The following is a 14,567-nucleotide window of genomic DNA, read 5'->3' on the forward strand; positions in this document are numbered from 1 at the left end:
TACACTGACTGACATATAGTAGGTATTCAATAAATATTTGTTGTATAAATAAGTGAAAAGGGGTTTTCACTTTCAATTTCTCCTTTTAGCTAAATCCTCAAAGCAAATTAGTTGAATGTTTGGGTAGTGGATACACCATCTTGCTGTTGATAAATGTCATACAATAAAACTATTGGTACAACAATGACTTCCATTAAATACGTGTGTTTTTTTTGCTTGTGTCTTTACATCATTATACTGAATAACTGAGGTGAATGCTGTCTTTTTTTTTTTTTTTTTGACAGTGAATAGGGTTTCTATAATTTTTTATTATTATTAATCAGTATTTATTTGTCTCCTCTGTCAAACCCTGAGCCAACTACTGACCCCAGGCTGGGGAGGTATAGGAAAAGGAACATACATGGCAGACCAGACACAGGAACAGAACTATGGGAGGTGGGGACGGATCCTTCACAGGTTGAAGAGAATGAGAAAGGCCATCAGCAGGCAAAAGAGCCCTACTGCCTCTGAGAGGGCAAAGCCCAGAATGGCATAGAAGAGCTGTTGTTTCAGAGAAGGGTTCCTGGCATAACCAATGACGAGGCTCCCAAACAGTCCCAGTTCCAGCCCCGGAGCCAGCCATCCCTACTGTGGCAGCCCCAGCCCCAATGAACTTGGCTGCTGTGTTGTCCCTTGAAATGGAACTGGTTTGGAAGCTGCGACTAGTAATAAGTGAGGTCAGAGTATGTGGGGCTACCAAGCTGCTGAGGCTCTCATTTGTCAGTATCTATGGTCGTTTTGGCACCACAGCAGACAGTGGTGGGCGGAGCCCTGGGAGGAGCTCTGACCAAGGAGGGGGCGGAGACAAAGTTGGTGCAGGCGCAGATTTTCAGAGGAAGAGGGACTGTGGCAGGAGATAGGCTCCCAGGGCAGACAAGACAGAAAGAGCTATAATTTATCTATTTATTTATTTTTTAATGTACTTTGGCAAAGCAGAAAAAACCTTTTCTAAATCTAATTCAGATTGATTTGGGTGGATGTCTCACAACCAGAATCTTCAGATTTTAGACTGCTTTAAGCCATAAAGTACTATCTTTCCTCATGTATTCCTTTAAAAACAGAAAAGTAGATATTTCCTTTCTGATAAAGACAGGCCAAAGTCATAATTGCTACTTGAAATGGGGGAACATGTTAGAAAATTATTTTAGTTTAATACTTGGCAGATATGCGTGGTTACACATATTTTTGATTAAAGTATTTGGAACTAGACTGAATGGCAACACAATCAGCTGTCACCATTTGTACTGACACATCAAAATAAAATTGTAACTCTGGGATCAAGGAAAAGTAATGAATAGTAACAGTAAAAAATATGTTTATTAATTGGTAAATTGAGTTGTAGACAGAAACCTTTTCTCAGTTTAGAATCAGAGACGTGGTTCATGCAAACATGATCACCTTGAAAGACTGAAATGCTAAATATTTCAATTTCTTTTAATTTGATTAAAATAGCCTCTTTTATTCCTTAGGAAAGGTCCTTGTCTTTGAGAGACCATTTTTGTCATTCTCATGCAATGCTTTTGTGCAGTGACCCTGAGTAATAAAACAGCTCTTGAGCTAGACATAGAAGTATGCTAGCTTGTGGGAAGTCTAACCAAATTCAAACCAAGAGGCAGGAGGGCTCAGAAATGACCTGTTCGATGTAAATGGAACTCCTGTCTCATACCATACAATCTGACCACCAGAGAGAGTGATTTTAATTATACTATGCTAATTAGACTCTTTATTATATGGAATGGAGCCTCAGCCATTGAATTAAGTGGAAAAAAGTAAATCATAAGGATCCACAAGAACCAAATTTCAAGATCTGAAGCAGGTCTATTAACCACATACTCCTTGCTTTCACTGTTGGCTAGTGAAGCCTGCTCTCATGAGGTCTTGCTTTACTGGGCATATCTATTTCATTGGCCTTTTTCCTTATTTATAAATGAGGAGACTAGTTCCCACTTTATAGGGCTATTGTGAGGATTAATGAGTTAGTTAATAAGAAACACTTAGAGCAAGGGTACTTTTCTTTAATCCACTCATTCTTCCTTTCCCTTTAGAGCAAAACTTGCAGAAAGAATTGCCTAGTCTGTTTGCCATTCTTCTTCTCACATACTATCTTGAAACCACCAGCACTAAGCTTTCATCACCCCATCACTCCACTGAAACTGCTCTTGTTGGAGCTATTAATACTTTCCACACTGCCAACCCTAATGGTCTCCCTTGGCTGTCACAGTATTTGACACAGTTGACCCTTCCTGCCTCCTTCATTTCTAGTTTTCCTCCCACTCCTAGTTTTCCTCCTACCTCACTGGGTTCTCATGCCCAGTTTCATCTCCTGGTTTTTCTTCATTTCCCTGATCTCTAAGTAGTGGTGTGACCCAGGGATAGTCTTTAGACCTTTTTACTTTTCTTCCTACTTTCTCCCTAGATGATCTTCCATTTTAAATGCTGATGATTCTCAAATATATGCCTAAAGGACAGTTATCGCCTCTGTTATGTCTAATAGGCACCTCAAACTTATCATGTCTAAACTAAACACCTGATTTTCCTCCCATAACCTACTTCTCCCATGGTTTTTCTTGTCACAGGAAACGGCAACTTTATCTTTCTGGTTGCCCTGTCAGCCTTGAGTCCCCTCTTTCTTTGAACCCCATTTCCAATCTGTCAGCAAGTCCTGATAGTGCTATCTTTAAAACATATCCAAACCTTGCCACTCACTTCTCACAATTCCCATTACTACTGCCTCAGTCCACGCCACCAGCATCTTTCCCCTGGAGCATTACCGTGTTTCCCCGAAAATAAGACCTAGCCAGACAGTCAGCTCTAATGCATCTTTTGGAGCAAAAATTAATATAAGACTTGGTTTTATTTTACTATAATAAAAGACTGGATCTTCTAGAATAGAATGGAATGGAATGGAATGGAATGGAATGGAATGGAATGGAATGGAATGGAATGGAATGGAATGGAATAGAATAGTCCGGGTCTTATATTAATTTTTGCTCCAAAAGATGCATTAGAGTTGATGGTCCGGCTAGGTCTTATTTTCGGGGAAACATAGTACAATAGGTTCCCATCTATTCTGGGCTCCCAACAGTCTGCTCTCAACACAGCAGCCAGAGGGGTCTTGTTAAAAGGAAATCAGGATATGTCACTCTCCTATTTCCCACACCCAGGGGCTTCCCATTTCACTTAGAGTAAAAGTTAAAGTCATTAGAGTGGCCTAAAAACAAGGCCCAACACAAACTGGCCCTTCCCTACACCAACTAACCTCCAACCTTGCCATCATAGCACATCTGAATTCTGCCCATGAGAAGATGCTGAATTGTGAGCTCTGCTTGCCCCCTCTACCCTGTCCCCAATTTCTCACCCAGAACTAGGACATATGCCTGGTTGGGGATGGGGGTAGGAGGCAGGAGCTACTGTGCTCAGAAAAGATCAGAACAACAACTGATAAAAAACAGAAGAGTCTGGGAGAATCACCAGGTTGTTAACAGTAGTTTTCTCTAGGAGGGTAGTTTTTATTTTGTGTGTTTTGTTTGTCTCAGTTTTCTTTAATACACAACTAGAAGAAAAGGGTTTGAAAACTTTGTTTTGCAAAATGAGAACGAAAAATTAGATGTAGAGATTCTTATGCCAGCAGTGTGTCTCCCAAATGTCCAGATAGGAAGTGCCCCACCCCAGGCCTGGGGCCTGCGGACCTGGGGGCAGTTGTATTCCTAGAGAGGGGGCAAAATGCATCCATCCCAACATCAATGGGTGTTAGGTTCTCCTGACTATGAGTAGTTTCACTTGTTATAATGTCATGATCACCGAGCAACGTTCTGATAATTTAGTGTCCTAGGAAAATTGCCTATAGGGAGAGGGTGCGCTCCCCAACATGAGCAGGCATCTGCCTGATGATTACATTTTCTTCATTAAAAATGAAAATACTAGCTTTCTGGGATTGGTTTTTAAGATGATGGCATTTTTTGCAGATCCTAGCTGAGAACAACCTATACTCAAAGCTATCCCATTCAAAAATCCTATTTTCGTCTAATGTGTTTGCCCTCATATGTCCTTGTGTGGCCCTGAGTCATCTGGTAGCGAGAAGCAGATCTGAATTTTCGTTAATAACGGTAACCAATTACAGGGGCTCTTGCAGAAAAACAAATACTTTGTTGAAACTATGGCAGGGAGTAGGAGGGAGGGTCCACTGAAAGAAGCAAGTGTGCCTGACAATGACAGTGAGGTAAATAAATCTCACTTTGGTGGATAGCTGCATGTTAAACATTTATTTCATGCCTGCAGCTGCAAATTTTAATTTTCTCCTTGGAGAGTGAGTGACAGGATTTATGCCTGATAATGACTCAACAATTTTATTTGCATAAAAATCTCCTGGGGAGCTTCTTTAAATTGAAATTTCAGGCCCCACTGTCGGACTCTCTGCTTTAGACCAGCACCCACAGAGAGTGGTCCTAACTGGACTTTGCTGGACTGCTGTGTTACGCATTTGCTAATCCAGCAAGGCTCAGCCACCTCCCCTTGTCTGCTTTCCTCTGTTCTTGTCACTCACTTACCTCTGGCCTGTTTGTCCTGCACTTCCCCATGGCCCCTTGGAGCTAGTGCCTGTTAAGCCTCCTTTAGCACTAAGCTCGGGCTTCTATCTTTGGCCCATCCTTACTCCTTGGAACCCATGGTTTCTGAGCATCCCAGAATGAGAACAGATATTAGCAGACATTTTACCATAGGCAAATGTATTCACTTTCAGAATCCAGGAAAGAAATAAAAGCCTCATAATCTGCATTTTCAAATAAGAACTCCAGGAGGTTATGATATGATATGTATGTATGTATGTGTGTGTGGGGGTGTGTGTCTTTGGATCACGTTTTGAGAACCATTTTTAAAGGCAGTATGTATTTTTCAAGCTATAGATCATAATCCACTAGACGTCATGGCATCAATATAATGGGTCACTACCAGCATTAAAAAACAAAACAGTAAAACAGACTAGGACAGAACAGAATAGATCAGAGTACATCACAGAAAATAAAATGTATTTCTGGTTATGTCTTGCAGTAGAAAAACAAAAGGAAAGACCCCAGTTAAGGGATAGACTCAGAAATTAGCATAAACATTTTTTGAATGCTGATTTTGCTTTCTGTACTGAAACAGTAGGTGACTTTTCCCTCTCTTTCTATGACTATACTCTCTCCTGGGCCAAAGATGTATCTCAGGTTCAGTGTGTAGTTTGCTGTTGCTATGGTGATTTTGATACTGGATCTATCTCATTGCAATTCCCCAACAAATGTGGCCTTCCTTATTTTCTAAGTTTAATTTGAGATTTAATTAGACAAGTTTACAGAACCTTCTTCATTTAAATTATATTTATTCAAAGATTATCTTGTAGCATTTTCAGTTTAATTCCTTAATGTAAAAATGGAGATAAACAAAAATTTGCAAGACCAATTTTAACTGTTCATCAAATTGTTGAGAAAGGATTTATAGGTGATCAAAAAGCCCAGATAACCTGCATTTTTTTTTAATCTTGGCCATGAGGCTACAGAGGGAAGAAGAGAATGGGCAGTGCACTCTGTTTTATTGGGTAGCTGGAGGGATGCCCCTCTGAAGGGTCTGCATTCATTCCCTACTATTGAGCGTGGCTAAACATACGGGGGGTGGGAGGGTGCCAAAAAAATGTATACACATGTCTTGTATTCATCTTTTGTTATCAGTATATATTGAGTATTACAATTTTAATACAGTTTTTTCCTTTCTTAAAATGTATACACGTTTTTGGCACACTCTGTATGCATATAATATAATTATATTTACTATATATATAATTATAGAACTTTCTCTAAACAGAGATATAATTGATTTGTTGTCACTTTTTCTTTAAGTCCAATATTCTGTGGTCTCCTACCTCTAAACAATCTTGAGGCTCATTGTGTCACATGAGAAAAAGGTGGATACTGCATAGAAAAAAAGAGATCATTTTTATTTCAAATCAGAGAGTTTTTTTGTTTGTTTAAGCAATTTAGTAAATTCAAAAGTCTTAAAAGGAAAGCTTTATGGAGATAATAAAGGGATGTCTATATAGCAAATCTCCCTTCTTTCACAGATCAATGTGTTGATGAAAGAATGTCCAAACCTATAGAAATGTTTTGTAAGAGTTTATTTGAGCCAAAACTTGAGAACATGCCCAGAAGCAAGATCTCAACAGATTAAAAAATAATAATCTAGAGAATGGCAGTTTTGCAGCTTATTTTGTACGTTTTGAATCAAAGGAGAAAACGTAAGGAAGTTACATGAAAGAAAGGAGAAGGCAAAATGAAGAAATGCCTAGGATTGGATAAAAAGCAAAATGAGAAACACACACTTCTTTTACATTGGTGAGTGCAGAATAGTTAACATTGAACATTTATAGTAAATAGAGATGGTATGCAGGGAACAAGATAATAAAGGAGGGGTTCTGTGTTCCCATGCTCTGGTGGTTTTGTGCTCTGGCACCAGTGGTTGTGCCTTTGAGGGGTAGGAAAAGAAAATTAGTCTGACATTTCAAAGATAGTGTGTTATCCTAGATGCATAAGAAGAATGGCCAGAGCTCACTTAAGGTAAAGACTCACCTTTGCTAAGGAAGTTATAGGCCTGGGATGTGACTACCTACCCACCATGACCTGCCCAGTTAGGAATCTGTAATCAGATCATCCTGTGTGGTTACTTTTGGTCACTGAGTTGGTAGGGCCTGCCATGTGGCCCCCTGAGTTTGTCAGGTTTATCGCATAGGCCCTTTTTCATTCACACATGCCTGGTGTCCTGATCAAATAGTCTTAGGTGGGAGAAGACCTGTGAGATAAGATGGAAAGTGATAAGCCAGAACTTTTGAACACCTACAGGTTGTTGAAAAGAACAAAGGAATTGATGGTAAGTCTGGAGGGATTTTGTCCTCTTCTGGAGCCCAAGTCTTTCGTGGGAGTGTGGGGACATTGAGGTAGGTATTGAGGCATCCACAATCCTGGGGCTCAGGGCTGCTTTCCTGAGAGAAGCCTGAAGGAGGCTGCAGGCTTCCTGGGGAGACCTGGCCCTCTGTTTGGCTCCATGCCCAACCTGGTGTCAGAGTGATGGAGCAGAGTCAGCTGACTGGACAGGTGAGCCTGGGGTAGTGCTCCTGGCTCCCCACTAGCTTCATCTTGCTGCAGAGGTACCACATGCCCTGCTGAAGGGATAGAAAGTGCTCGGGGAGCAAGGGCAGTAGGATAAAGAGCCTCTTATAAGAGGGGTCGTCATGAAGGGGCAAGTGGCTGGGACCACAGCTCCAGGGATGGGTCCCAGGACATGACCTGAGAGGGCCGGCCATACCACCATGATTAGCAGTGAAGAATGCAGAGCAGATGAACCGTACTAGATCAGACGAGTGGAGACCAGCAAGCCCCCAGAGGATACCCACTGCAGGAACCCAGTAAGATGCCTTGTGCACTTCTTAAGAAAGAGAGGAGGGTTAGAGCACCACCCTGAAGAGAATTTACCCAAGAGACCAAGTCATCCAAAATATATGAATTATACCAGCCCCACTAGGAAACTGAACTTTGAATAATCTAATTGCTTAACTAAAAGGAGGTTGTTTAAACCCTAAGAGACAGAAACTTTAAAAAGCAAGTTAATTAGCAAGGTTCTCTGATACCTAGTGAGGGTGGAGGCTTATAGAAAATTAACTAGATCTTCTTTGTACGTATGAGTATGTAGCCTGTGTTATTTGTTACTCTGCTATATTGGCTGAGAAAACACACATGAAACCCCAAGGAAAGCTTTTTTTTTTTCTTTCAGTTTTGCTTTGCTTGCAATCTATGCTTAGGGAGGCAAAGGGCTGCATGGCCCGTCTACCTGTCACCCCACGTCCTGCCCATGAGCTCAGGGTTTACTGCCCACCCTTTAAGGTTATGCTCGGTGGACGTTCCTCTCACCCTGCAGTGAATCACTCTCCTGGACCTCTGTCTCTTCCCCAACATTTAGTGATGAAATGATAATATGTGATCTTCCATAACTGAAGTGCAGAGGCTTCAGGCTTGTTTAATTCAGTGGCTCAACAATGCTACCAAGGCCTGGTTTTGTTCCATCGGTTTTGTTCCATCGCTCTGGTCTGTTATCACAGTGTCATCTCAACTCTCAGACTGGAAGAAGACGGCTGACGCAGCTCCAAGGGTCACATGCAGGCATAATAATGTCTTGAGGAAACGAGACTAATTCTTCCTGTGTTACCCCAAAGCCCTCTGCAGATTTCTCCTGAGTCTCATTAGCAGGATTCTGTCAGCAGCTTATTCTTAGCCAAATGCTGGCACGGGTGATGGAATTACAAAGGTAAAATTAAACTAGTTATCTTCAATGAAATTGGTATTGTGGGATCAACAACAGATATCCACTAACCGTCCCCTATTTTTCCAGATCCAGTGATGGAGGATTCCTTCCTTCCTATTCATTGATGTCTTGGTATATTCTTGGGAGGGAGGTCCCCAACCTCTTCTGAAACTCTCAAGCTGTTACCATGATACCATTCACTGTGCTGAAGATTCAAGAGCTGAGCAGAGAGAGGCAGGAGCTTTAGGTTCTGAGGGTAGAACAGGGCGGAAATACCACTGAGGAGATCTGACTCCAGGCACTAACTCACCATATTTTTCTTCTTATCTTGATATAATCTTTTTAAAAGAAAGGAAAAGGCACACCTCACTGTGGGAGCTAATCTCCCACCTAACTTTTAGAGCCTATTGTGCCAAAAGAGTGTCGCCTCCTTGTCTGGGTTTGCTTTACGAGGCTCTCTCGTAACTTCCCTTGCCTTTCCCTGTTTAGCCTTAGGTTTTGGTTTTTCCTTACCAGCTTGACTGAAGGATCAAATTGTCACACTGACTGTTAAATATTTACTGTAGTAGAAGATGCAAAGGCTCAAACAGTGGGCAGGGAAGGAGTGGGATCTGTGTGCAAGTGAGGACCCCAGAGATGAGCTCAGGAGAGAGGAGCGAAATGCCTGTCTGTGTCTGTGCAGTTCCTAAGCTGCACAATGGGTGGGGCTCGCCTGGTTTTCACTGGTAGTTGGACTCCAATAATTTGGAGTCCAATAGGAAACGACTTGCATTTTATTTGCAAAGTATAGCTCACTTAAGAGCTACAAAGTTCTAAATATAATCTTTAATGGTCAAATATTAGCCCTACTAGAACATACCTATATTAATTTAATGACCAGAAGAGAACATTCACAAAAATTATTTTTTCAACTAATAATGTATAACCTGTACTTTACTAAAAGTATTCTTCTTGTTGGACTAATACACAATGAGTATTTTCATTTTGTTATTATCAACGGTTGTCTTGGTGTTGGATAGCCACCTGGGCGGGAGCATTATTCATTTAATTACTACATACTGGGAATTTGCCAGTTGTCAGGCATGAAGGAACCAGTGGTGCACCAGACAGGCATGGTGCCTGCCTTCAAGGAGTTAGACTGCAGTAAGGATGCCCACCTCTAAACAGACGAGTAGGACTTGGAGCCCTTATGGCCATGCATGGCTGGAGAGCATACAGCGCCCCCTGGCAGCACCGAGGGGGCATTCTAAAACCAAAGTGGGGAAGAGGAGGCAGTCAGAGAAAGCCTCCCAGAGAAGGGTTTCTAGGCTAAGAATGGAAGGACGAGAAGGAGTTGTCCAGAGAGGAAAGCAAGGGGTGGAAGTGTGGGGTGAGATATTATAGTAGAGGGAATGGTACATGCAAACTCATGAAAGGCGATAATAACTCAGTTTCCTGTACTGAATGAAACCACGGAGTGCTTGCTGCTTTTGTGTTCACAATTGTTTACTGCAACCCATCCTGCCCCCACCCATTTAAATCCAGTAATAAAACTTGTAGTTCTTGTCCCTTAGTAGGCGTTCGACTGAACAGACTTTTATGTCTGATATGTTTTACTGACAGCATTCCTAACAAGCTTAGCTGTACATTGAGACTTAGCACTAACTTGGAACCTTTTTTCCCCCCATAAGACAATTATACTCAAATAGCTAAATGCTGACTTAAATGAAAATCCCAACAATTGCTTTGATCTACTGTACCACAGAGATGTCCCATGGCGTAGAGGGATACTTGCCACGGAGCTTTTTGTTTTTTCTTATGTCCCATTTTAATAGCTTTTAATCTCTTTTCCCATCAGAATGTCAGCTGTCCCTTATCACTGATGTTGATGTTCCTGCTTATAGCACTCCTCTCTTTCTTCACCCAGGTGTGGCCTTGAAAACCATGTGACCATGTTTGTTAAAAGTGCACGCAGTGTAAAAAGCATACAGTTTTGGAGTGAGGAACTCTCCTGTGGGTAATACATTGCTGCTCTTGGGAGTGACTTTGGGAGCACTTATGATTGTCACTATCCACAATCATTTTTCACTCCATCACAGTTGTGTTCTAAGGAGGAAAGCTTCCTAAATTACTGACTTTCACATTGGTAAAATCCTCTGTGTTCTGAATACAGCCCAGTCACCTCATGTTTATTTTCTCTCCTGCGGGCCTGTAGATATCCAGTAGGGAGGAAAGTGGCAGGGTAAAGCCATGATGATCAGAGGTGGAGGTGGGGTGACTAGAAACCATATGATCCACAGAGTGAGGGTGGCTTATAGGGGGAGGCCAGGGAGGGGAGAAGAACCAGAGCTCAGTTCGGAAGACAGCTTCATAAGCATCAGACCCAAAGGGTGGGTGAATAGCTGCAAACCAAACAGATGAGACACTGGTAGTTAGGTGCTCATCACTTTTTGTTGTGATTATGCTATGTGGCAACCCCCCCAACCCCCCCGAAAAAACAAACAAACCCACAAAACTCAGTGGTTGCAACAGCAAACCTTTAATTCTCCATCATATGTCTGTTATGTCACTGTGGCTCTGCTTGGCTTGCCTGGACTTGGCTGGGTTTGTCTCGATTTGGGTCCAGGGTTTGGTTCCACATGAAGGAGGCTGAAAAAGCAGCCATTAGTTGGGGTATGTGGTTCTGGCAGAGAATGGGAGGACAAGAGGGAAAGCAGAAACAGGTGATGTTTCTGTTCACAACTTGCACCTGTCGTTTGCTCCATGTGGCCCAGCCCAGAGTCAATGTGTGGGGAAGTCCACTTGATAAACAAGGGCAAGAAGAAAGAATCACAAACAAATCGTACACTCTACAACAATAGTTGAGAAGAAACTTGTTGGGAAAATCAAAGAGGGTGGAAGCTTAACACTTCAGGATATGAACATGTAGTCAAGAGGGTACCAGGAAGCTCTGTCCATCAGCGGCTTCTGTTACTTAGCTTGGTCATATGAGTAACCTGATCAAGTCACAGAGTTGGGCAGAAATGCAAAGCTCCAGGAGAGGACTGTGTTTCCGAGAGGGATATTTGGCCCAGCCCAGCACCTGCCCTGGGTTTGGAAAGTTTATCTCACAATTGTGGGGCTTGCTTTTTCCACTTTAAGCATTCAGCCCTCTTTTTGTCTTCACTGGGGATGGATGAAATTCTTTTCTTGCTGGTTGTACAAAGGAAAATTCACCAGCCGGACCACAGTTAAATGTAATCAGATACTTTAACAACAATAAAAATGTTCAACTTATCTATTTAGTGTTCAGTGATTCTACTCTGTCCATGTTATTTCATTCAGGCCTCTTTTCTAGAATTATAGTTTTATAATTTTGAAATCTCATCAGTAATTTTCTACCATGATTGTAGTGCAGGGTGCCAGGCGGGGTCTCTGGTCCCCCTCCCCACGTAAGAACGCAGGATATGGTGAGGCCAAAAAGGAACACGCACGGAGCCATAGATGGGGGAGTCATACCACTATATTCTCGCTGGCGCACTATAGTCTCACTAGAAGCTGTGTGGGGACAGAGCCCCAGAGAGTAGTTTACAGGCTCTCGGCCTCACATGAAGGGGTGCTGGCTCGGGTGGTGAATGGCCGTCGGCTGTGGCTGATTGGCCGTAGGCTGTGGCCGGTTAGCCAATTGGCCGCTGGTATAACTGCTGCGGCTACGGAGGGCCGAGGAGAGCGGAAGAGGAGAGAGTGGAGGAGAGTCGTCGGTCGGTCGGTTGGGGGAAAGGCGGACAGCAGGTCACGCGTCCGGTGGGCCCAGCCTCCAGTGAGACCATAGTGGTATGACTCCCCTACCTATGGCTCCGTGGGTGTTCCTTTCGGCCTCACCATGTCCTGCGTTCTTGTGTGGGGAGCGGGAGCAGAGACCCTGCAGGCCGCCCCGCCTGAAGGATGGCACGGCGAGAAGGCCTCTGCGCACGACAAATGGCGCAGCGAGCAGGGTCTCCCGCACGACAAGCTGGATCCACACTGTCTGCAAACCGCCATCCTAACTGCAATATGCACTTGCCAGCCCAGCCGCCATCTTCTTGCTAGCCCCCATTTTTCTGCTAGCGTAGCCACAGCAGTTATATTAGTGGCCAACGGCTCACTGGTTACAGCTGACGGCCAACTAGCCACAGCTGGTGGCCATCCAATCACAGTTGATGGCCATTTACTACCTGAGCCAGCACCTGTCTATGTGAGGCCGAGAGCCTGGAAACTGCTTTCTGGGGCTCTGTCCCCACAATGATCACTAAGTAAATGTTTCTAGCTGTAAAGGTGATGACATTCTCTCTGGCAATCTGACTTGAAAACTCCAAGTCATCGGAGCTCTTATATCTTATCTGTTAAGTTGTGGAATTTCTCGTGGAATGCTTCTTTTCCCTTCTCTCTGTTCCTGCCATCACCTGGCACTGACCACCTCTTACCTGGACAACTGCACTAGCCTTTTGAGAGCCACCGAATCAATCACTACACTACACTCCATCACTACATTATTTTTTCTTTCAGCTTTTATTTTGATGTAATTTTAGTTCTACAGAAGAGTTTCAAGAAAAGCACAAAGAATTCCAGAATATCTTTCACCCAGATTCCTCAAATATTAACATCTTATCACATTTGCTCTTTTATTCAATAGATAGATAGATAGATAGATAGATAGATAGACCCCATATATGTGTAGTTGACATATATACACATATGACTGATGTACGTGTGTGTGTATATCTATATTTCTGAACAATTTGACAGTTGCAGGTATGTCATTTGACTCCTAAATGCTACAGTGTACATTTCTGGAAAAGAAGAATATTCTCATACATAATCACAGTGCAAATATCAAAATCAGGAATTACATTGACCTAAAAGTGTTTTCTAATATATGAACCTTATTCATATTTTGCTAATTAATCCAATAATATCCTTATAGCTAAAAAAAACCCAATCCTAATAACATCCTAATAATATGGCTGAAAAATAACAATCCTAATAATAATGTTTATTATTTTCCTTTACTTTGAAATAGTTTCTCAGTCTATCTTTCATGGTATTAATACTTTCAAGAGTACAGGCTAGTAATTTTATAGAGTGCCTCTGATTTGCAGTTGGTTTGATGCGTTCTCACTATTTACATCACTCTTTTTAAAGCTCCACTCTGGCCAGGAAAATACCTTCACTTTCTGCTCATTATATCCCCAACAAGGTTCATATTCTCTGTCCTTAAGTATCTGATTCTATTCCTCTCTCCAGTCCAACTTTTTATATCCTTGTTAGATTGGACTAAATAATTGACTATCATCTTTGACTGTTTTTCTTTCTTTATTTTTTTTTATTTTTCATTTACAGTTGACATTCAATATTAGGTTCAGGTGTACAGCATAATGTTTAGCCATTTATATAACTTACAAAGTGATTCCCGCCCCCATAACTGACTATTCTTAAGATGTGCCTTCACACTGAATCATTCTCTCTACTCCCATTCTACCAATTGATACCTACTACTCTTCATCTTTCAAGAATGAATGCAAATACCACCTGAAATGACTCGTATTTATTTACTCCTCAACCATAGAATCATACTCACCCTTTATTGAAAGTTTCTTGGCTTTGTTTAGGGTTTTATGTTGATTCCCAGCAAAATTAAGATGGGTTATGAAACACAAATATATGAGCACTTAAAATAAGCAAGCAGTAACTCCTAGGAGCAAGCTTCCCAAAGTGAAGGCAAGCTGCATCAGCAGGATTTCATTCCCTTTTGTGATAAGACTGTAAGACTGAAGGCTCAGGGAAAATAGAGGCATCTCCATCTGAGCAAGGCATATGACCAAGTTCTGCAATGTTGACCAGGTATAGAATACGAGCTGTTTGTTACTATTGGCATACTGATTTCTGGCCTCGAGAGCCCTCCCTAAACCTGGGGTCACTGATCCCAGCCTTACTCAGTCTCCAGACAAGAGATTATCAGGCAGTCTAGACTAGGTCACACACTTGTGACCAGTCCAGCTCTGACTCCACGGTGCATTTCTAGTCTGCTTTCTTGCTTCTGAAACCAAGTCTCACTTGGTGTTTTGATAACGAGATCCAGTACTTATTGGCTTTCTGTGCCCTAGTACTAATCTTTTTTACATTCTTGGTCTTCTTTTAACCTTCTGGACTATGCTTTGATCTTACTATATCTTCCCCCGGGAATTGGAGTCCTGCCCATGAACTTGACT

At 42.2% G+C, this 14,567-nt stretch overlaps 1 pseudogene; it reads right to left on the reverse strand.

Annotated features, from left to right (window-relative positions):
- Positions 1 to 450: 450 nt before the first annotated feature.
- Positions 451 to 14,567, reverse strand: part of LOC109458867 (ATP synthase F(0) complex subunit C2, mitochondrial) — a 35,796-nt pseudogene continuing 21,679 nt past the window's right edge.

The sequence above is a fragment of the Rhinolophus sinicus genome, linkage group LG03 (assembly GCF_036562045.2).
Source record: "Rhinolophus sinicus isolate RSC01 linkage group LG03, ASM3656204v1, whole genome shotgun sequence".
In the NCBI taxonomy this organism is placed as follows: Eukaryota; Metazoa; Chordata; class Mammalia; order Chiroptera; family Rhinolophidae; genus Rhinolophus; species Rhinolophus sinicus.